The 25,516-nt window shown below is 37.9% G+C and overlaps 1 long non-coding RNA gene across 1 annotated transcript; it reads right to left on the bottom strand.

Moving 5' to 3' along the window:
* Positions 1-25,516, bottom strand: LOC131167036 (uncharacterized). Its single transcript, XR_009139963.1, has 2 exons — positions 25,280-25,516; positions 1-227 (listed from the first exon to the last, which is right to left on the bottom strand). It is a non-coding gene; the product is annotated as an uncharacterized LOC131167036 (long non-coding RNA).

Genomic DNA, 25,516 nt, shown 5'->3' with positions numbered 1-25,516 from the left:
TGTCGCGGAAAAAACATAAACATCCATTGGGATTACTACTAGCCTTATACCAGAGTTCACTAATACATCCATAATTTACATACATTCGGACTTAGAGTAATCGTCATATTACAACCCTCCAAAAAGGACTTTCATCAAGTTTAGTACAAAAATTTAGATGCTTACATAAGCTAACCAAAATAACCTCCCTAGTCCTTTTATCTACTGGGACCGACGCACGGATGGACCTGAAAATAAAGGTTGTAAGATAGGGTGAGACACCTCTCAGTAAGGAAGAAGGGGTTACAACAGTGTGTGACTGCATACATGCATATTTTCATTCAACATCTAGAATATAAATCAAATATTTTCAATACAGTAATGTATCAGGTATATCATTATTCATATTACAAAATTCCCACATCTGTCTTTCGACCATTTAATGATTTATCAGATGACCAACAGCAAAATATCCCTATAACCAGTTTTACCCCGTGGCTCGGGTTGTGCACTGGTACTCGTCCAATGCCCTGTTTGTGCAGACACTGCCGAGTACCTACATACGATCCGACTGCCTCCATTGGCCCAATATCAGCCAATGGTTTCACCCTGCTAGCCGACCATCTTGGTACCCACATCGTTTAGTACGTGTGGTTGCACGTGTACATCTAGCTACGATATCGTGCCGTATCATATAACAGTGGTTTCATTTCACCCTGCAAAGAAAGTATTTTTCAACCCTCCCGGGACTCTCAAGCTGTGGTTCTGTGTATCATAAATTCAATTTATACAAATATGATTTTATCTCCCATAATCTATATCAATAGTATAGAAATAATTCCAGCGGGTTCAAACCGGCGTCTTTCCACTCAGTTTACCCCTCTTTGTTTACTGATGCGGCTCGGTGTATCACCAGCCTCTGTTTATCACATTATCAGTATAACAAATTGGAATTTCATTCCCATATTCTATATCAGTAGTATAGAAAATACATTCATTTCCATTTCAACATATATCACACAAGTTTAATACAAAAACCCGCTAAATGATAGAAATTTAATATACATAGTTTAACTAAATAAATAAAGGAATCGAGCCTCTCCTACTATAGTATAAATACAAATAAAGATGTTTGTAAAATTTGGAGATCATACGTCAAAATCCTCGTTTTTACCAAAAATCGTAAAATCGTCAAACCGGCATTTCTGCTCGGTAGAATTTCACAAATAAGCAGTTAAATCATACATAATAACGTAAACTAACTTTTTAGCGGTTTAGTTTTCCAAAATAACTGTTGTAATGAAATTCCCCTTACCTTATATTCGAAATGAAACTTCGTACGAAAACGGTCCAAAACGACAACTCGAGATCCTGAAAACCTAAAACCACAGAACATAACCTTACTATGTTTTCTACTGCTATCCAAATATCCAATCAAAATTAGGATCAGATTCCTACCTCGATTCTTGGGAAAACCTGAAACTCTCCGAAACGACGATCCGATCCACTAAAAGTGTAGAGTTTCCTCTTCTGATCCACGCAGTACCCTCCGTTTTTGGAAACTGATGATGAACGGCGAAGGATCTTAGAGAGAGAGAGAGAGAGAGAGAGAGAGAGAGAGAGAGAGAGAGAAAATGAGTGAGAGAGAGAGAGAGGATAAGAGAATTTATAGAATAAATCCTTGAGAGAGAGAAAATGAGAGAGAGAGAGAGAGAGAGAGAGAGAGAGAGAGAGAGAATGAGAGAGGATAAGAGAATTTATAGAATAAGTCCTTACTTAGCCCTTAAGTAATCTAAATAAATATCTCCTCCAAGATATTTATATATAAATATCTAAAAATATCTCTTTTCAAAATATCTTCTCCAAAATATCTTTTTTTTTTTTTTTTTTTTTGGGTCGGGTTACTACAGCTTATGCTTGAAGCGATCCTTGTTAAGGATGACTGGCTTTGTAGAAAGAGGGTTCCCTGCTACATACTTGGGTATTCCATTGGTATCGGTTCATCTTACGGCCCGTATTTTAGAGCCTCTAGTTGCTAAATTAAGGAAAAAGATAGCGAGTTGAAAAATTAAACTTTTTATCTTAAGGGGACTGCTTAACTTTAATTAAGCATGTATTATCATCAATGGCGGTTCATCAATTGGTGGTAATTGACATTCCTAATATTGTCTTCACAAAGATAAATTCTCTGTTATCGAATTTTTTTTGGAATGGAGTAAATGATAAAAGGAAATGGAAATGGTGTTCCTAGCCTAATATATGTAAGCCTATTTGTGAGGGTGGTTTGGGTAGTAGGGATTTTGAGGAAGTAAAAAAAATCATTGCATATGAAGTTTGTGTCGAGATTAACTATGGATAATCTATGGACTCAATTATTTAAAGTCAAGTATTTGAATAATAGACACCACTTGAGAGAAATGAAACCAGATAAAGGACCTAGATTTTGGAGATCAATTGCACGTGTAATACCTAAAGTATTAGAGCATGTTCGGGTTCAAATTAAAGAAGGGTCGGCCTCTTTCTAATTTTATCATTGGTTAGCCTCCGATCCCCTTTGTGCTAAGGTTCAAGAAATTAGAAACCATAAGCTACGAACATGAGATTGTTGGGATAGAGAAAGGTGGAATGTTGATTTATTAGTTGATCTGTTGGGTGAAGAACAGGCTGAGGAAGTAATGAACTTTGCTATTTCTTGCAAGGAAGGTCTAGATACAATAATTTAGAAACCTTCAACGGATGGAAAATTTACCATGGCAAGTGTTTGGGAAATTATAAGGGAACGTAAAGAGAAATTCTTAGTTTCAAAGTGGATCTAGCATCTTATGTTACCAAAATAGGTGTCAATTTGTACGTGGAAGTCTTGGTTCGCTTGTCATCCAATTGATACTCATATTCAAGAAGTTGGTGTTCAAATGGCTTCTCGATGTGATTGTTGTTCAAATGCCAAAGTTGAATCTCTAGACCATGTGTTTTGCACGGGATCTTTTGCTCAGGAGGTTTGGACACAACGTTGGGTGTTAGTTATATGGTAATGAATACATGGAAAGCGAAAGTTAATTTCTGGTTTAGTTGTGCAAAACGGGCCTCACAGTTAGGCATTTTGGTAGGTCTCATACCTAGTCTCATCATTTGGAGACTTTGGACTCGTCGATGTAGAGCAAGGATGGAATCAATTCATGATTCGATGAAAACTATGTGGCTTGATATTAAATATTGGATGATATCCATTTCGAACAAGTTATATAAATATGCACCTGCTTCTTGCAAGGATATTGCAATCCTTCGTGCTTTGGATATTCAAGTAAAAAATGTGAGGGTTCGTATTCCTCGTGTAATCAAATGGTGTAAACCTAGGATAGGTTGGATTAAGTTAAATGTGGATGGAACTATAGAGGTAGCCCAGGTAATTGTGGTGGTGGAGGCGTGATAAGAGATGAAAGAGGGTTATTTAAAGCAGCTTTTTCCTCATTACTGGGTTATGGAACCAATAACATGGTTAAATTGAAAGCAATTATTATAGAAATTAATCTGTGCAAAGATCTCGAATTTGATCAAGTGAAGATTGCCTGTGACTCTGCTTTGTTGGTTTAGTGGATTAATTCTGGGAAGTGTTCGGCTTGAAACTTATGGGAGTTGTGGGAAGAGCTTGTGTTAGCTTTGAGAGGCATACATTACAAAGTGGGACATGTGTACAGAGAGGCAAATTAAAGTATGGATTTCTTTGTCAAGCAAGATGAATCTAGTATATCTTGATCATATAGTTTCCAAGATAATCTTTCACAAGAAGTTAGAGGAATGATTCGATTGGATTTGTTGGGATTTCCTTTCTTGCGCTCGTGATGCTTTGTGCTGGTGTTTTGTGAAGGTTGCAGTGGATGATTTATTTCTCGAGATCTTCCAGAGTTTCGTTTGTTTTTCACTTATAATTGTTTAGTTCTTATTATTTGTTTAGTTGTTAGTCATTGGTTTATTGATTTTGATTAAGTTGGTTAAGTCAATTTTAGATTCTTGGGGTTTAATTTTGTTATCCCCAAGTCTCAAAATTAGAACCACGGTATTTCTCCGCCATAAGTGAGGGGTTTTCTAATAAAGAAAGAAGGTGTCACCCTCTTCTACCCAAAAAAAAAAAAAGTTTGTGCGCATATATGCGACATCCCAGATGTAGTCAACAGCTCAAGCTTCGTGAGCTCCAGCAAGAGGTCCTCACCAAATAGTGCTTCGATGTCATTGCTCAGTATTCACCACTCTTGCAAACACGGAGAGCATAACAAAGGTTGAGAATACCCTATTTTCTACATCCCCCTCGAACCATCTCCCTCTCTTCCTGGGAGTTCACTTCCGAGTATTGGACGTAGTCATGCCGTGATCGCGGCATGTGGACTGATGTCCTCAAGACACCATTGAACTTCTCCCATTGCCATGGTCACTATTGTAGCACACACCTGTGGCAGAATACGATGCTGCCTCTAGGAACATCTGTCCTCTACAGCAATGACAGTGACGAGGCAAGGGGTGCCCTCTTGGAGAGACATTTGCAAGGTGTTGGAATTAGGTGCTTTATCTTGCCAGCCTTGGCGCTCCACTATGAAATCGCATGCAGAAATTGCAAAATAAATATGCAGCGCTACAAGGAATGACTAGAAGGAAATTGGAATACCATCAATGCCAAAGCATATAATCGTTTTAATACAGAGGATATGCTTAAATATATCCCTCCGATTTCAAAGTCAACACGTGTTGACAACCGAGGTTGCAAAGAACGATGATCCTCAGCGCCCCAGTAGAGAGCCAAGCCCACAAAAGTCACTGATTTTATAGAATTCAACTAGAGATTTTAATTGGGGTTTTTCTATTTTCCTTGCAGCAAACACAAAATGTTGATCCTCAACTTTTGCCTTAAAGCATCTTCTATAAAGCAGGTAAAAACCTATAGATATTAAAATTAGAACAATGAATTTGTAGATTATTTGGGTGAACACCACGCTTGCTAGGAGAAACTTCGTTTTGCCGCTGTATCTTTTCCTCTACCTCAGATGAGTCAAGAGCACTGCTCTGCTTGTTCTCTTCATAAGCACAACCCAAGCAAAAAGAACATCATTTTCCATAACTACCACCACATGATCGATCTTAGCTTTTAATGAACTTATCGCTGGCAGCCTCTGGGGCATGCCAAGTTTCACTCTTCTCTAGCCACTAATCATAAGAACCTGTCCATCTTCAATGTCACCCTTCAAATCCTTTTTCTTCTGTCAACCCTAGCTGTCGTCAATCCTAGCCGCCGCCCCTTCCGAATCAACTTCGTTGTCAACCGTCGTTTTCCGTCACCATCCATCGCTTGTTATCAGCTTCGAGAGACGTCATCCTGTATCAACTTCGTCATTAACCGTCGTTTTCGGTCGCCGTTCGCTTGGTATCAGCTTTGAGAGACGCCGTGCTTCCTCGTCAATCCTAGCTGCCTCACCTCCCGTATCAGCTTCTTTGTCAACTATCGTTTTCCGTCGTCGTCTGTCGCTTGGTATCAGCTTCGAGAGATCGCCCCTCCCTCGCTTGGTATCAACTTTGTCATCAACCACCGTCACCATTCGTCGTCATTGTCAGAAAGAGACGCCTTAATCCTCTCCGCCGTCAGCCTAGTCTAGCCTCACCGCTGCCCTCACAGCTGGTTCTCATAGTCGGAGAGTGGTGTTTTGTGTTGCTACTTCCCTAGGTAGCTCATGGCGCCCATTCCATTGGTGACTCCCTCACCGGCGGGTACCTTTGAACCTGGCGATACTAGCAAAAAGACGTATTCCCAAATGGTAATGAATACGGTGGTGCCTACGTTTAAAATGCCAATGTGTTATCCTGAGGATATTAATGGAGAAAAAGACTTCATTTTTACAGAGATGGAGATGGCAAAAGCGGCTGAGGAATTCTAGTTGGCTTTGGTCCTGAAATTTACACATTCTAGGCCCTCAATAGATGTCATGAAAATTACGATGGTTAAAACCTGGGGGTTATTGGAAATTCCAACTATTAGTTTCATGGACAATCATCATGTCCTTGTACAATTGAGAAATGAGAGGGACTTTGTACATGCATGGGCCCGTGAAGGAAGAGTAATAGATGGGTGTTTGTTTTGGTTGTTTCACTGGACGAAAGACTTTGATCTGGAAAAGGAATCTCCTTTGGCACTCCAATGGATATTCCTACCTGGTTTACCGATCCATATGTATAGCTCAAATTGTCTTTAAATTCTAGCATCCAGATTTGGTCAATTTTTAGAAGTTGATAATGCTACATTGAACAGGACTCGAACATCCAGGGCAAGGATATGTGTAGAGATTGACCTTCAAGAGGAACCGGTATAGAGATTCCTCATTGTTGTTTCTAATAATAAGGTGATTAGGCTAGAGGTACGGTATGAGAAGCATAGTTTCTATTGTTCCAAATGTTGTCGTCAAGGACATACAGAGGTAGTTTGCACCCGACAATGCAAAGTCGAAGGCTGTGGAGTCTCATATGAAGGAACCAGAACAGGCCGGAGTGTGGAAAAGTTGCCGATGATAATTGAAGTGCGGGAGGAAGGCGAAGTGAAGGAGGACAATTTTGTTAACGTAGAGAATGCTACACAGAAAAAGGATGGCATTACTGAGGAAATGGGATCAAGGCACGAGAATTTTGTTCCTAATGCTCAAGATAAAAGGACCAATGAGACACAAGGGGAGGCAACTACTTTGGTGAATGAGGAGAATTAGGTGGAATTAAAGGAGAACCAAGCTTTGATTTGTGCACATGTGGAGGAGGAAATGATGGGAGTGGATGAGAACCTAGTAGGGCAAGGTGGTGCAATGGGGAATGTGGAGGTTGTATCTGAAGTTTTAAAATTAGAGTGCGTTCAACCCCCAAAGTTCGATGGAACATCTTCGCCTATATATGCATTAGACCATGATACTGATAGACCTATACAACCACTAAGTAAGAAAAAACATTATGATTATGATTCGAATTTATAGGTTTCTTTAGCAACTTTGAAGGACCAGATAGGACAAGGTTTGCGTCATTCTCGACGAGTTCTTACTCGCCCCTCAAATTTAATCTATGATTGACACAATGCTAGTGTGGAATGTAAAAGGTGTGAGAAGATCAAAAAGGAGGTTGAAAGATTTAGTTAGATGTCACCGAGTTGCTATTGTAGCTATTGCTAAGCCGTTCTTGGAGGATATTAGGATGCCCCAGCTAACCAGCTACTGCTTCTTAACTGCTGCAATAAGGGCAATGTGGGAGGTAAGTTGTGGGTATTTTGGAGAAAAGACTTAAATTTTGAGACAGTTTGTATGAATAATCAAATGATTTCCGGCTGGATACTTTTAGATAGCAAGAAATTTTTTATTTCTTTCATTTATGCGAAGTGTACTCTAACGCAAGGAGTTGTGGAAAGCTTTGGAGGATTTACAACCTGAGTATCACCCTTGGATTGTGGTGAGGGATTTTAACGTAATTAGAGAGGATGGGGAGAGGATTAGAGGTAATCCACGACCAATTGGAGCCATGGATGAGTTCAATTCTTACTTGGATAATAGTGGGCTCATGGAAATGTCTTTTAGTAGGAGGAGGTTCTCATGGTGTATGGACATGAAGGTCACTCTCATAGCTGGACAAGGCTTGATAGAGTAGTTATGAATATGAGTTTCTCAAATACTTCCCCTAATGCTCAACTGGAGTGTCTAATGAGGAATTCGTCATATCATAGTCCTATGGTTATCAATTTTGACAAAGTGGAGATAAGGAATGGTACGTCACCTTTTCGATTTCAAAATATGTGGTGTTCTCATAATTCTTTTATTGACTGTGAAGAAGGCGTGGGTTAAGCCGGCTTATGCCCAGGGTCTTTTGAAGCTTGTGGCCAAACTAGAAAAAAACAAAGATAACTCTTAGAGCATGGAATATGTAGGTTTTTGGGCATGTAGATCAAAATATTAAGGACATTGAGGAACGTTTGGAGGCCCTAGAAAATCAAATGCTATGCGATTCCGACCTGAGAAATGAAATGGAATTTCTTCTCACCAAGCTAGATCTAGAAATATGGGAACAAAAAGAGGAGACTAAATTGGCACAACAAGCAAAAAAATCTTGGCTTAAAGAAGGGGACTGAAATTCAAAAATTTTTCATGCGATGGTAAAGCAAAGAAAGAAGAATTTTGTGATTTCTAAAATGAATCTTGCGGATGGGAGTGTGTTAAACTCACCAGAGAACATTCATCTAGTGGTAAATTCTTACTTTCAGAATTTTTTAACAAAAACAAGAACTCATGAAGTGGCGGACTTATCAACCATTCTAGAGAAGGTTATTATTGAAGAGGAAAATGAGTTTCTTTGACAAGATCCTTCAAAGGAACAGATAAAAACTGCTCTTTTTTCCATTCCTAAAAACAGTAGCCCAAGTCCTGATGGTTTCGGCTCAGTTTTTTATATTTCATGTTGGGATGTGATTAAAGAAGACTTATTAGAGGCTGCCAAGGATTTCTTTAATGGCACCAATCTACCAAGGTTTTATTCTTCTTCGTATATGGTGCTTATTCCGAAAGTGCAGGATCCAAAAAGTTTTGATAAGTTCCGCCCCATTAGCCTTTGTTATGTTGCTTACAAGATTTTTTGTGAGATTATTGTTCAGCGCATGACTGGTTTACTTACCCAAATAATATTGCCGGCGCAAGAGGAGTTCATTTCAGGCCGAAGTATATTTGAAAATATTACTCTTGCTCAAGAGATGGTGCACTCCTTAAACAAAAATAAGTTGGTGAAAATATTATGGTGAAAATTATATTATGGTGAAAATTAATATGCCAAAGGCATATGACCGGTTTGACTGGGATTTTTTGCTTCGGGTGTTAAAGGGATTTGGTTTCTTTTCAAATTTTCGTAAGTTGGTCGCTAAATGTATTCAGACTCCTTGGTTTTCCATTATGATGAATGGTTCTTACAAAGGTTTCTTCAAACCTAACAGAGGTTTAAGGCAGGGTGACCCGTTATCGCCTCATCTATTTATTGTCATGGAGGAGGTTTTATCTCGATTGCTGTAGAAAAATTATGAGGGGGGGGGCGTATTGGCTGTTTTTCACACCCTGTGGGGGCTCCTTCGATTTTGCATTTACTCTATGCAGATGACATTTTGATTTTTCTTAATGGAAAGAAACGATCCATGCAACGTTTTATTAAAGTTTTGGATATCTATGAGCAGTGGTCTAGCCAAATGATTAGCAAAGAAAAATTAGCTATTTTCATTTCGAAGAAAATTCCAATGTGGCGGAAGCAAAATCTAATAAGATTAACAAGATTTGTGGAGGGTGTTTTCCCGATCACTTACTTAGGTGTCCCGCTTGTTTATGGTCGTTTAACGATTAGATCCTTGGAGCCTCAAGTACAAAAAATAAAAAGTAAGGTGGCGGGGTGGAAGCTAAAGATGCTCTCGCAAAGTAGTCGTCTAATTCTTTTAAAGCATGTTCTCACTTGTCTGGCAACTCATTTGTTGGCAGTATTAGACCTTCCGAAGGCAGTACACAAGAAGATGAATTATACCCTTTCAACGTTCTTCTGGGGTGAGTTAAATGGAAAGTCGAAAGTGAAGTGGTGCTCATGGTCTAAGTTGTGCAAGCCCCCTAGTGAGGCTGGTTTAGGTGTTCGTGATTTTGGTGAAGTTTAAAAATCTCTACATATGAAATTTGCATGGAGACTCATGACTTTAGATAATCTTTGGAAAAAAAAATTTCGTGTTAAATATGTGAAACAAGGACATATCTCTATGGTGGTTCCAAAAGACTCAAGTTCTAGGTTTTGGAAATCAGTTATGCGAGTTTTACCTTAAGTGGCGGAGAACGTGCAGCTGAAGGTAAAGAATGGCAAGGGTTCGTTTTGGTTTGATAATTGGTTGGCTAGTGGCCCCGCTTTGTTTGCAATTTAACAATATTCAAAACCCTTTGTTGAATATTAAAGATATGTGGGTGGACGGTGCCTAGGCTAGGCAACACTTAGTGGAGTTGGTTGGTAATGACAAAACTGAATAAGTCATTCAAAATATTGCTTGAGGGAGACAATGTGAGGATATTCTAATTTTAAAACTCAATGATAAAGGAAGCTTCACGTCGTCAAGTGCTTGGGATTTAATTAGTCAAAGGGCCTCATGTAAGGGATATGGATTGGTTGTAGCACAATCTCTTGCCAAAGAAGGTCGGCATATGTGTTTGGAAAGCTCGTTTTGACAGCTTGTCGTTGGATGAGAAAGTTCAATCCTTGGGAATTGCTCTTGCTTCTTAGTGTAACTGTTACGAGCTGGGGCAAACAGAAACCTTGAATCATGTGCTTTGTTCAAGCGAGATTGCTGTCAAGGTTTGGGAACTTGCCGGCTACAGCCTTGGGGGTTCCTTGTACGACTGCAGTTTCTTGGATTTGTTGTGTTCAAAAATGGTTTACTTATGCTAAGAAATAGACTTAGAGGGGTGTAATCATTGGTAACTTACCAAGTTTAATAACTTGGAGACTTTGAGTGCGTTGTTGTAGAGCCTGAATGGAAGGTGCTAAGGAATCGGCTGAAGGAGTTTGGTTGGCAATTAAGGTTTGACTTAAAAGGATTTCGGAGAATATGAGATCAAGTGGATCCCTTTCTACTTAGGTGGGGGAATTCTCGGGTTGGGTCCGTAAAGTTGAACGTAGATTGTAGTTGTTGTGGGAATCCAGGGACATGTGGAGGAGGTGGTGTGATTCGAAGTTGCAACGGGGATTTCCTGGGTGCTTATTCATCCTTCTTTGGCTATCGCACTAATAATAAAGCCGAACTTAGGACCCTGACGGAGGGAGTGCGGATATGCAAAGAGATGGGTTATATGAATGTGGAGATTGAATGTGACTCTAATGTAGTGGTCGATTGGGTTCGTTCTCGAAATGCATGGTATGGTATTTGTGGCATTTTTGGGAAGAGTTGCTTGAGGCTCTTTCCATGATTAATTTTACCATTGCTCACCAATTCAGAGAAGGAAATAAGATTGCGGACTTCTTGGCACATCAAGGAGAGAAAGGCACCACGATAAGATATTTAGAGTTTGATTCTTTACCTCGTCTAGTTAGAAACACAATATGACTTGACAAAATTGGTCTTCCTAATTTAAGAGTCTAATGTGTTGTTTTGTCTTGTTTTCCTTTTCGTTATGTTTCGTTTCTATCTGTTTGTAGTTTGTTTTGCTAGAACCAAATTTTCCTCCACCATAAGTGAGGGATTTTCTAATAAAGAATGAAGGTGCTGCCCTCTTTTACCAAAAAAAATAAATAAAGAAAAAAAATTCCTCTTTCTTCAAGTCCCACACATCCACCTTGAAGATGTGTGGTGCTGGAGTCAACTTCGTGTCAACGGTCAAGCGGCCAAAGGGGGTGAACTTGCTATCGGAGGACCATGCCTTCTGCAAAGATGAAACTGGACAATAGATTGGAAACTTGTGAAAACAGCAGACATTTTCTCGGGTTGGTTCAGTGAGAGAGAGACACAGACAGCTCTTCCTAGTGTTACCTAGAAGTTCAGGATGAGTGTCATAAGAACTGTGCACCCAATATTACATGAAAGTGGAGGAATCTTTACTTGTCCCAAATTTCCAGATATCAATCGAATTTATCGTTACAAATGTAAGGAAAATATATCCTTTTCAGTAGAATATAAGCCAGAAATATGTCCCCTCTGTAGGGAGATTGGGTAACTATTCATTTCATGGCAGTGTTACAGAAAACAGTGGGCTATTTGTTTGGATTTCTTTGAAGTTTTATTTGTGTCAAAATTAATAAAATTAGAGTCTCAAACTTCCGACATAATTTTTTTTTTTTTTTTTAAAGGAAGTTTAATAGGATTCAAGTTTTTTCCTATTGTATAATGCTTGAAAATTTAGTCAGGGTAAGGGTACATCTTCCTGTGATCAGGGGAGAAACTAAGCAAGAAATTTGGGATCACAAGTGTCACACATTTGTAGTATCCTATGAATTAGGTGGAAGAGTAGGCCTGAGACCAATTTGACATGGTCATATCTCCAACAGGGAACAATTTCTAAGGAAAAGACCCTGTGTGAGGGAGAAGATACATGGATAGAAAAGAGACCTCTTTTTGACCATCAGAAATAGTGTTTGTTTTTCCTGTGCGCCCATCAGACAGGACGAACGCCAAGAGTCAGATTTTCTCTTCTCAAAAAAGATCAAACGCATGACAAAAGAACTTCATATTTTCTCCTATACAACCTTCCCTCTTAATCTTCCCCGACTCTCCTCTTTCTACGGTGAAATGTTTTCCTCCAAAAATGCTTTCTAGATCTGTTGCAGAACAATTATAGTATTGATAAAAACAGCATTAAAATTAAAAGCATCTTGGACATATAGGAGAAAATATGAACTTGGGAAAGATTAAGAATGAAGTAGGAAGAAGTATACTTATTCCTTGGGGCGGGGACGGAATGCTTTTGGACAGGAATTGTAAATTGTAAAATTGTAAATCCCAGCTCCATCAAGCAAGTGCTTTTGGACGGAATATAAAAGATACTTAATCCTTGGGAAAAGTAGGGAAAAAATTGCACAGCATTTTCTCTGCAGCAGTTGTTTTCAAGCAGTGGACAGCACTACTAGAAAATAAAATGTGTGGTGTCCAATTGAAAGAGTTTTAGGTGCTAAAGAATCATAGTGAAAAATCACTATTCTAGATGCTTCAAATTGGGCAATATATAATAAATATAGAAAAGGCAAGAAACTACCATGATTTAATATAAACACTGCATGAACACTCAATCAAACAAATACAAATGCCATAAAAACCAAATTTGCCAACACAGAAAGAGAGAGAATGTGCAATCATCAAGGAGAATTTCATCACACAGAGCTTCAATTATAGGAGGCCCAAAGTTATGCCAGAATTGGCTAACATGACTATCACAATTGGTTGGAAATATGTTGGCATTTTCTATAAATCTGGCAATACCTATGTACATTGAAACTAACATAAGGAATTTCTAGATTGCTACTGTGTCTCATTCCTTCCATTGGCACAATCACGATAAGAACACTGTTTATCAGGACCACCCTCACCCAATTGACCTTAGCATTTCTTGGCAGAACAAACCTCTTGATAAACTTGCCACTGCTGCCTTGCGGGGTGTGCCAGGTTTCACTCTTCTCTTGTTTGCCACTGACCCCAAAAATCCTCTTATCTTCAATCTCAACCTTCAACTCCTCCTTCAGCCCATGCACATCCAACTTAAATAGTGTAATCACAACATTTGGGTGGCCAACCAAAGGCGTCCAAGCAAGGAATGGTACAAGGAAATGGTAAGTGATATAAATACAAAAGAAATTGGAAAGTTAAGCATGTTTAAGGAATGGTACAAGGAAATGGTAAGTGATATAAATACAAAGGAAATTGAAAAAGTAAGCATATTTACAACAATGACCCATCCTTTGGCAATATATCAAACCAAAGAAGAATTTGTGATTAGCAAATCACTCTTGCATAAGGACATCCAGCTAATGCCCCCTGTACCAATTGTTCGCTTGCTCTCAACACTTTTTTGAACTCCTCAAACTTGACATCTTCTTTTGGTACAATCTCCAATTCATGCCACATAACATGCAATGACTTGGGAAAAATATGGTGAAATTTGAACCATGCTACCTGCTGCAACTCTCAAGTTTTCATCGCCAAAGGCTAAAGGTATTGTCTCTGCTGCTGTGAGAGGACAGTCCTTTGGTTCACCTTCAATGTAATGTATGACATTTGACTGAATTGCCCCAATGCTCCCTTCTCCCTTCACAGTGATCAAGTGGTCACCATAAATTAATTTTAATTTCTAATGCAATAAAGATGGCACTATCCTTGTTGTATGGATCCATGGCCTACCCAATAACAAATTAAGAGAAGGCTCAATTTCTAAGACTTGGAATTCAATTGTGAAGATACAAGGACCAATCTCAATGTCAAGATTGATCTCTCCCACAACACTCTTTGCGTGGCTCCATCAAAAGCCTTAACTGTTGTATCACTCTCTTATTGAAAATTTGTCTTTTCTCATTTTCACCAATGTTGAATATGAACATACAGCAAGTGCTGAACCACTATCAATCAAGACTTGTGGTTTAATCTTTTGTCCATGCTTTACAATTTTGTAAAGAATTTACATGACCTCTTCCATTTAGTAGAATTTCATCACCCGTGTAAGCAACATTATTCACTGTTAATATAGCATTGACTATGTTCTTAAACCGTTCAACTAATACTTAATAAGATATGTGAGTTTCTTTCAATACTTTCAACAAGGCATTCTTGTAACCTTTTGAGGCTGCGAGCAAATTAAGTATTGAAATCCAAGCTAGAAATTTGTTCAGTTGCTCAATGTTGTAGTCATTGATGCTGAGCTATTGTAGAAACTTCTTGATTTCTTCATCTTCTTCTTTATTCTTCACCGTGCTTGATTCATTTTCTTTCTCTTCATTCATTTAATCTTTACTCTTTCTTCTTTCCAAGAATTCTGGAGTGTAGTAGTGACCACTTCTAGTGACCACTTCTTGTCATACCACCAATACTGGATAAATCAACTATTTATGCCAACTCACTTGCTTTCACTACTTCTATTTCATACTTCCAAGACAAAGCTTTGTTTGAGAAATATGGAAACGGAGTTGGTGGTTTAAAAATCAAGGATTCAATGATGGATATAGATGATGATTTGTATTGGATGACTGTTGGTGTGATGGAAGACATAGAAGGTGTAGACCGATTGACGATGAATTTCACATACTTTAAAAGCATTAATGAATATGCTACCAAAATTTGGCAATGGGTTTGTTTTCACATTCAGGCACAAAATATTCTTAACCGGTTGGAGTTTCATAATATTGGCATTGATGAGGTCTTCAATTTAATTCTCCGAGGCTAAGCATTTGTTCATAGCATGGCTAGCGCATTCATATGATATTTAGAATTCTGATTCAAATCATAGAATTTCATATTCTACCTTGGTTTCATAGGTACTGGCACAATCCTCTTTCAAGCTAATAATTGATGGTATAAGTCAACAAGGGAATTGGAAGAGTGGTAAATTCCTATCTTGATCTTGCGTTAGGATTGGCTTGATTTGATTGAGTTGATGACAGATTAAGTGGTATAGGTGCAAATAAATTGAGTCGGATTTGGATTTTGAGCCTTATTCTTAGAAACTGCATTCACTTCTCCTTCAGCTTTCTTTTTCTTGACAAAGATTTTCTTTCTGGCAACTTGTTCAGCTGATTTCAGAGTGGTGTAGTTAGTTTCTTGAATTTTAGCTGACTTTCAGTTCTTTCTTCGATGGCTAAAACTGTTGCAAAGTTGGTTGGACTTTGTGGAATAAATTTGTCATAGTATACACCTTTTAACGTTCCCATGAAAGTGCTGACCATTTCTGTATCTAATAATGATGAATTTACTTGAACAACAACCATTCTCCATCTTTGAGCATATTCCCTGAAGGCTTCTGTGTTCTTCTTTTCCATAGTCTTTTTTTTTTTTTTGTTTTCCATAGTCTAAAGACTCATTTGACTTATGTAAATATCAACATTGAACTTGAATTGTTTCAAGAACAAATTGGTCAAGTTCCACCATTCTTAACCTTGGTTTTTGTTGAGTGAAGCATACCATCTCAAAGTTGGACTAGTCAAATTCTCATGGAATATGTGAATCAACAGCTTCTGATTCTTAGCATACAGAGTCATCTTGTGAGCATACATCTGAAGATGTATCTTAGGACGTCTCGCTCCACTATATTTATCAAAATCATGTATTTTGAATTTCTTTGGAATGTCTACATCATGAAGAAAAAATAAATATTCAAAATATCCTACACCTCCATCTTGTAAGTCTTGGGTTGATCTAAACTATTCTTCTTTGTAAGTCATGCGATCTTTGTCTTTTGTTTCTATGATCTTAACCGACTTAGTCATTTCTAATTTGGCAGGTCCAGTAGTTGCCCCTTGTCCATATATGTTGATGAAAATAGGTTCTTAAACAACTGGTAGTGCAGCTCCATCCACTACAAGTGACTTTCCTTGAAAGGGTTAGACTAGATTTGCTACATACTTTGTCAAAATCTCAATCTTTTCTCCTCATTTTTATTGAATTTCAGTACTCCATGTTTTGTAAGCAAGCTCTAGTAATGATTGGATCACAAATAGTTGGATAAATTTTCCTTCCTAGTGAAATGTTGATTAATTACTCAATGAAGATGTATGGATTAAGGTTTATAAAGAGAATGCAAACATTTCACGAGGCAATCATAAGTAACAAAGAGGATAGAATTCAATACCATAACTAGTGCAATATATCAAATGATCTTGATATAAGTTTGGTTCAAGAACCTTTTTAATTAATCCAGTTGGCATGTTATACCTTTTATGCAATCAAATTCTACATGGGTGAAAACAAAACACACAATGAATGATATGCCCCTACAGATAATATCTATGGCTTCATGTGTCCTAGCATTATTGTTTAACACCAAACACTAGGTTAAAATCTCCGTCCTATGATATAGGAAGAAAGTTATCTACTGCATGGTATAACTCTACATAACACAACTCTAAAAGCTCTCGAATTGTCTTCAAAGAGAATAAACCGAGAAAAGGAATTTTCAGAAAGTCTATATGGGAGACAAAGCCCTACAAAGAACCTCACAATTTCTTCCTTCACCTATATCCTACAAGATAGGGGGTTTGGGTATAGGACTCGCACGGTGTAGTGAAGGTGTGTAAATTAGTGCACTAATGAATGCAAATGCATGAACATGACAAAAACATATACATCATGACATATCATAATATATATACATACACAATACAAGAGCAAGAACACATAATATAATCACAAAAACACACAAACACATTCAGACAAGAGGCAGCTCAACTCTCTAATTTCCCTAATAGTCGCCGAAGCTATCGACATAAGGTTTTAAGATTCATTTGAGTTGCCAACATTTGGTGACCATTTTGAAATCAAGCAAATATAGACCACCAAACCATTGGTATATCTAACTCATCCATTTATTTTTGAAAATAGAGTTGTCACTTTATTTAAATTTTTTGAAAGGCAAAATAAAGAAAAACTTTTTAAAAAGAGATTAGGTTCGAAAGGACAATTGTGCATAAAGAAGCTAACACTCTAAATTCTTTTTCTTGGGAATTCAATGAGTTAGCACCCTAAAGCACCCATTCCCATGAATGGTTATCGTGCTTACCTTGTGTGTGTGTGTGTGTGTGTGCACAACCCTTTTGGTTTCATGGGGAGAAAAACCATAAAACCAAATTTGAAATCCCGTGTTTTATCTTCTAGAACATAGGCTTTTTAATCCATTCAACAGCGGCATTACAAGTGGTTCATTAAAAAGGTAAATTTTTCAAAAAAAAAAATATTTTGATTTATTTAAGGAGAAAACCACAAAAAATTATTTGAAAAAATGTGAATTTTTGGAATGAGAACCACAAATTTGACTTGATCGTCATTGAAAAGATTGAAAAACACTCAAACGTCGTTTCATGGACGTATGATCCTAAATAATTTGAAAACTTTGCAAAAATTATTGATTTTATTGGAAAAAAAAAAAAAAAAAACTCATGCAAATCCATTTATTTTATAAAAGAATGATTTTTTGTCAAGAAACCATGAGAACTCTAAAGACACAATCAATCAATGTCAATAAAAGGTGCTCTACCATGTATAGAAATACTAACATGCTTGAAATCTCAAAAAACAAAAAATCAAGAGGAAGTGCAAAATAAGCACTCTCAAGTGATGGCGGTCGACGGCACCGCCTATCCAACAGCTACATATTCAAAGCAAAGAGAGGTCAATCGACCGCTTGAAAGAAAACTTCCACATTAACATGCATTTTTTACATCCAATCATGTTTTTTTCCTAAGCAATCGCGATAGAAACATTTTTTACAACATCTAACGTTATTTTCAACATAGGTGTTGTGAAAATAACGCTTCTTACAACAATGCACAGCAGAATAAACATTGTAAAGGATCAAACAATACCACATGCAACAATCTAAAATGATGAAATACAAAATTATTCCACAACCATAGCAATATAAAGAAAGTAAAGATAAGAGCAACAACACCAGGAATTACGTGGTTCGGCAAAGCCTACATCCACGGGAGCAATCGGTAAGAGATTTCGCTATGAAAATCAAAGATACACACTCAATGATCTTCTCTCCTTCTCTTACCCCTCTCTTACTCTCTTACATGTCAAAATATGCCAGAAGAGCATATATAACAAGCCCTCGGAGGTTTCCCTCCTAATCCCCAACTATCGCAACGTTCAAATTCAAAATTCAAATAACCTCTCGCAGCCCAGTCGCACTCGTCGACGAGTCTTCTGCTCTGAGATTTTTTGGCTCTCAGTATCTACTTGTCGTCGACAAGCACAGGGCACTCGTCGACGAGTCATTGCTACTGCACCAACATATGTTTTTCCTCCCCTTGTTTATAAGCCCCCGCGAAGTATAAGAGCCACACCATAAACAACAATCTCCACCTTGGCGATTATACGCCCCTTAAAGGAACCCGAAAAACATATCTAACTGCTCCATCTTGAACTTAGAACGCTCGGTTGGGACCATCTCCCTTCTAGCACTTGGAGACATGTACCGAGTCCAAGCAACACCGCCTAAACTTGCCGATGGCAGCTTCAACTTCTACCATCAATCCCGATACAATTGTAGATTCAACACCTGAAGACTTCACCCTAGGCTTCCAATAAGACCTTCTCACAACAGTAAACACAAAAGTTGCTGCAAGTCTTATATCACCAAAGCCCCTTACATAGTCTTCAACAAAACTAACAACTAACGGTCCACTCTGTTGCCTGCTGAAACACCCCATTGCACAATCATAGGGGACCTTTGACATATCTCGGACATCACAGCCCATCCTTGGGTACCGAACGGTAGACATTCCATATTGATTCTCCACAGAACACCTTAAGACAGCAAACGAAGTCTCCCTGCGGCTCCATCCATAAAGCCACCCTAAGATAACACCAATCTCTCTGTAGCCCTATTCACAAAACCACCCTGAGATAACACCAATCTCCCTGCAGTTTTATTCATGCAAATCAGCAAACCAAGAACTATCTTGGTCGTACCCAACACATTCATGTCAAAACCTTTCAATAGAGTATCCAATTAATTAGCCTCAATCAAAGTATTTCCATCCAATAACATGTTATTCACAAACAACAAATACATCACTCCACGACATCCTATCACCCTCTTCCAAACTAGAAGCCTCACCAACTCACACACCTGAGTAGTGGTCTGATAGTACACATGGGCCCACCATGATTCTACTGTTCTCCTGAGCTGAAACTCCCTACAATATGAACTATGTCATCTCTGCCCTGAGTCTGTTGCTCCACCTGCATCACATGCCCATTCATACCATGATATTGTTGACCCAAGATAGAACTCCCCACATTTCTGCCCTGAGTCCCTAACTCCACCTGAATAACATGATTGCTGCTACTACAGTTTTCTGACATTTGTTTCTCTTCCTTTACCTGAGTACGCTACCCCATGACTTTAACAAAAGTCATGTCCTCAATCATCACTTTGTTTGCCATAAGATCACCCAGCTTGCACCCACCTTTCTTATACCCCAGAAAAGTGTACCATCTAGACATAACACGAAGCCAAAATCCTCCATCACTAGAATAGTGCACCAGTAGACATCCACTCGCAACCGAGTAGTCTACCGCAAAACTTGCCCACAATTCACTTGCAACTTTCCCATCTAGCGATACTTTTGACGATCGGTCACATGAGAAACACGTCATACTCACTAACTTCACCAAAAAGTACCCTGCAAGCTCTACATATAACTTGCCCTGCTCACAAAACTTCTTGAACAAAACCAGCGTACTCAGCCCCAATGTTTGACTTGAGAATCTCTCTTTCGATGTAGTTCTCCACCTCAACCATTGTATGAAGTACACCAAGACCCTTCGTGATAAACACACAAAATACACATGTCTATCCCCTGATGCTATCATCATTTGTTCCCAAACTTCTAAAAAACATGTAGTCGCCCAAATGCTTTAACCGCATATGCCACAGGATACCTGACTCAGATTCAACAGTTGTAACTCCACCTACAACCGTAACACCCTACAGTGCATAGATATTTCCCGCTACTTTATCTCCTTTCATCATTATCAAGTTACCCTCACACACTTTCATCTCTCCACATTTAGACTCGTAACAATATCCATTAAGGTCAAAAGTTCCCAATGAAATACCATTCTTCCTTAGACTTGATTCATACTTTACATCACATATGGTTCTTACAACACCATTATACATTTTGATTTTGACATTTCCAATAACAAACATTTTGCATGAAATATCATTTTCCATCAAAATACAACCAGTATAAACTAACTTGTAGATGTCAAACCATTTTCTAGAATAAAAGCATCCAGTATCTAAGATCCAAGAATCACCCGTGAGGCACTCCGAACCCGATAAAACACGTAGCATATCTCTATCACTACATTTTGAGTCTTCCTCCACTACACTTGCAGATTTTGACAAACCCTTAGACATATATCGGCATTCCCGTTTTCACCAAACTAATGTCGGAGAATTCTCATCCGTAACATGATACAACACATCCTTAGCCAAATAAAGACGAATGATTGCTCCCAATTCATTCCAAGTCATTGCATCCATGCTATCTAGTTGAAATTCTGTATAAACCTTTCACCAAACCTTGTTGCACTAAGAGATCCTTCAATTCAGAGGTCATACAACACGCTCTGATACCAATTGTTGTGAAAATAACGCCTCTTACAACAATGCACAGCGGAATAAACATTGTAAAAGGTCAAACAATACCACATGCAACAATCTAAAATGGTGAAATACAGAATTATTCCACAATCATAGCAATATAAAGAGAGTAAAGATAAGAGCAATAACACCAAGAATTACGTGGTTCGACAAAGCCTACATCCACGGGAGCAATCAGTAAGAGATTTCACTATGAAAATCAAAGATACACACTCAATGATCTTCTCTCCTTCTTTTACCCCTCTCTTACTCTCTTACATGTCAAAATATGCCCAGAAGAGCATATATAACAAGCCCTTGGAGGTTTCCCTCCGAATCCCCAACTGTCACAACGTTCAAATTCAAAATTCAAATAACCTCTCACAGCCTAGGCGCACTCATCGAAGAGAACGGGCGATTCGTTGACGAGTCCAAGAAGCCCACTCGTCGACTAGTCTATCATCTCGTTGATGAGTCTTCTGCTCTGAGATTTTCTAGCTCTCGGTATCTACTCGTCGACAAGCACAGGACACTCGTTGACAAGTCATTGCTGCTGCACCAACATATGTTTTTCCTCCCTTTGTTTATAAGCCCCCACGAAGTATAAAAGCCACACCATAAACAACAATAAGAAAGTAAAAAAATCATGAAATGCAAATCATAACATTCAAAAAAACACATATATTCTTCAAAATACCAAAATCAATCATATGCAAAGAAATGAATGTAGTGAAGGGTATGACAGTGACCTTTTTGAAGAAAAATCCTTTGTAAATCAAGTAAAAGGCCCCTCACTTCAAATCATACTCCCAAAGCTCCTTTGCAAAAAAAAAGGACTATGAAATCTCTTCTCTCTCCTCTTCAGTAGAAAACCCTTATGAAACCCATGAATTGGTCTTGAAACCCTCACTTTGCCCCCACTCAGATGTGCCCTAAATCTCCCGTAGGAGATCCATTCATAGACCTTCAACGGACGGGAGAGAACTATTTTCAAATTTCTAAAATAACTACCAATCACTGCCAACCATTAACTGTCAATGTCAAAGCTTGACATGTGGCATTAATGAGACACATGGTTGGTCCAAATTTTCGACCAATTGCATAACAAGTCATAAATTCAAATTTCGGCTATCAACCACCTTGATGGGCCAATCAACCGCTTGCAAAATGGCGCCACCACGAGAAAAAGGAGGGAGGATCGTTCGACCAGCCTAAGAGGCTAGTGAGCCGCTCAGTGTAATTTTATTTTCTTAATTTCCTTTGATTTTGATGTCTACATTTAGGTCAAAGTTTGTTTGGTCAAAATTGGCTATCTACATGCATACTAATAAAACAACTATCCAGTTGTTTTGATCCATCCAAACGTACTAATCTAGTTTCTACACATTTTAGTGAATGTCATTCATTTTTCACTTAATAATGATGACAATGATGGTGAATGCTATTGGCCCTCCAAAAGCACTCTTCATTCATTTTTTTTCTTGTGTTAATTACAATTTTACCCTTTATTTTCACAATAAAATGACAAATTTGTCATTTCTTTTCTCTTCTTTTTTTTTTTTTTGCCTTCTCCACTTGCAACATGAAATAAAAGAGTAAATTTGTCATTTAATACATGAAAAAATAGATATGGACTGCCAGTGGTATTTTTTTAAGTGTCAATAGCACCTTGCATAATAATAATAATAATAATAATAATAAAGTAGAAAAGGAAAAAGGTTGGACCAGCCCAAAAAATATAAAATAAATAGAGAACCAACAGAAAACCTCTAGCTAGCTTAATTTCACCTTGTTTACATGGATATTCTCTGATAAATTTGTTTCACTACACAACATGGTTGATCAACAATGGGGAAAAAAAGCATACACTAATTATTCCTGATTTTTTTGGGGACCTATGAGGTAGTTTTTGCCTTTGTTTTTTTTTCCCCCCTTTAGTAATTTCTAAACAAGGATTTGCTAAAGTCAAACGTGACCACGATGCAACTCACAAGAATTGTGTAATTACACGTGAAGGGAAGGCAAAGGTGAAATTGAGCAGGAACACTTGTCTTGTTGGAAATTACCTCTCCCTTAAAAAATTATAAAAAAAAAAATTTTTTGAAAAAAGAAGGGCCCTTGGTAATGATACCACTATAAGAAGAAAGCAGTAGCTCTCGTCTCATGAGTTGAGAAGCTCCAAACATATGTGCACTATACGCCAGAAGATCATATGCTCAGAATATTAGATCCTTGAATTGACAAAGTTAACATGGACCTGGATTATCGACCAATATGATAAATATGAGTCCTCCACAAATTGAATTGAAAACCCAACCGACCTTACCTGACCTGACCTGACCAGACCAAATTAACTTCAATCCAAATACAAGATTAAAATAATGAAAATTTACTGCTCAAAATACTCCAAATTAGGTAGAGATATAAAATTAGAACGGAAAAATAAAAGGAAAAATGCATCTAAATGGCAATGCAAGCCATGAATACGCTTGGATTTCATATAAACAGCAGAAGTTCAACAAAAAATTTTAACTGGCCTTTTTTTCTTGTGGCAAACATAGGATTTTCATCAAAGGCTAAGATATTTGTCTGAATCACTTTGTGCGGTTACCATGATCGGTTAGAAATACGTTTTGCATCTTGCATAAACCAGGTAAATACCAGAATACATTAAAACTAGCAGAAGATATTTGTAGACCATCTGGATAAGCACACACTTGCTAGGAGTCCCCTTAGTTTGCCACTATTTGATACAATACTCCAATTACAGCAAGAACACTGTTTTCCTGGATTGCTGTCAGATGATCGACGTTAGCTAGCTTTTCTTGGCAGAATGAATCTCATAATGAACTTACGGCTAATGACCTCTGGGATAAGCCAAGTTTCACTTCACCTCTTGTTCGCCACAGATCACAAGAAGCCTATTATCTTCAATTCCAACCTTCAATTACTTTTTTTTTTCCGCCTACACACATCCACCTCAAAGGTGTGAGCAGTTGGAGTCAAATTCACGTTGACATTCAGGTGGCCAAATGAAAGACTCAACCTGACATCAGAGGAACATGCCTTCAAAGATTTAAATGCCTTCTGCAAGGATGAATACAACACTAAAGATTGGCAAACTGGGGAAATCAGCTGGCATTTTCTGGAGATGGTTTGGGAAGAGAGAGAAGGAGAGCCTCCTAGTTACTAAAAGCCTAGGATGAATGTCTTAGGAACCGTGTCCAGCCCTATGTTACATGAAGAAAGGAAAGGAATCTTTACTTTGCCCCCGTCCAGAATAAGCAATCAGGTTTAGTGCTAAAAATGTAGGGAATTTGTTGCCTCTGAACTGTTACACGACTCTGCTCATCAGTTTTTCGTCTAATGAACCTTCTGTGGGGTTATGGCAGAATGTTACAGAAAAAGTGAGATATTAGTTTGGATTTCCTTGAAATTTTATTTATATCAAAATAACCAGATTACAAATTAAAATTTTCACAAATTTCTTTTTTAAAAAAGAAAGTTCAATATGATTCAAGTTTCCTTTGTGTAATGCTTGAAATGTTAGTCAGGGTTAGGGTCCATCATCCTATGATCAATGGAGAAACTAAAGAAATTTGGGTTCACAAGAGTTGCAGATTTGTCCCAGGCTGCAAATTAAAAGGGAGAATAGGCTTGAGGCACCATTTTGAAGTGGTCATAAGTCTTCTAAAGGCGAATATTCAACATTTAATCCAAATTAATAATGTTTCTTTTTGTCTGGTCAATTAATAGGGTATTTTTGGGTAAATGCAAGGACTATTTTAATAGAAACAGGGGCAATTCATATCTCCAACACTAAACAACTTCTAAGAAGGATAAATACAGATAGCTTTTCCAACCGTCAAGACATTAAATTTTACCCAGCATGCCCAATAGAAACGGAGAATGAATCAAAAGGCACAATAAATCAAAGGAAACAAAAAGGATAAATAGAGAAAGCTTTTTCCAACCATCAGACAATGTTAAATTTTACTCAGCGTGCCCCAATAGAAGTTGTAAAGGAGGGGAATTGCGTTATGTAGCTGACAGCCAGCATAAAACTTGTCAAATCTCTATGATATGAACCCTTACCGATTATTTGTTGTTATTGCTATGCCAAATAGAAAGGGACAATGCATCAAAGAAAATAAGAAAGATAAATAGAAAGAGCTTTTCTCGACCATCAAACATTGTTAAATTTTACCTAGCATGCCCAATAGGAAGGGAGAAAGAATCAAGGGAGACAAAGAATCAAAGAAAATAGTCTAAGAGTCAGATTTTTCTTCCCTTAAAATTGCCTAGAGATCAAGCACACGATAAAAGTACTTGTTTCTATATTTTCTCCTAAAATATTATGGTTTTTCTCCCAATTATCTTTCCTCTTGATCTTCACAAGAGCTTTGTCCCCCACTCTCATCTTTCTATGGTGAAATGTTTACCTCCAAAGATGCCTGTTTTCCTTCTGATTCTTAACATTGTCAATTCTTACTAGATCTGTTGCAGAACAAATATAGTATGACTGAAACAAATAAGAAAACGATTTATAAGTTGAATTTAACCAAATTTAATTGACACGATATTACCTTATCAACACCCCCCCCCCCAATTTATTTATGTACAGAAGATGTCTAACAGTGGATTTGATACTTGAAAGCCTTTCTGCTTCTTGAATGCAA

This window comes from Malania oleifera, chromosome 10 (genome assembly GCF_029873635.1).
Source record: "Malania oleifera isolate guangnan ecotype guangnan chromosome 10, ASM2987363v1, whole genome shotgun sequence".
NCBI lineage: Eukaryota > Viridiplantae > Streptophyta > Magnoliopsida > Santalales > Ximeniaceae > Malania > Malania oleifera.
Note: the sequence above shows the minus strand (reverse complement) of the source record. Positions and strands in the feature narration are given on the sequence as shown.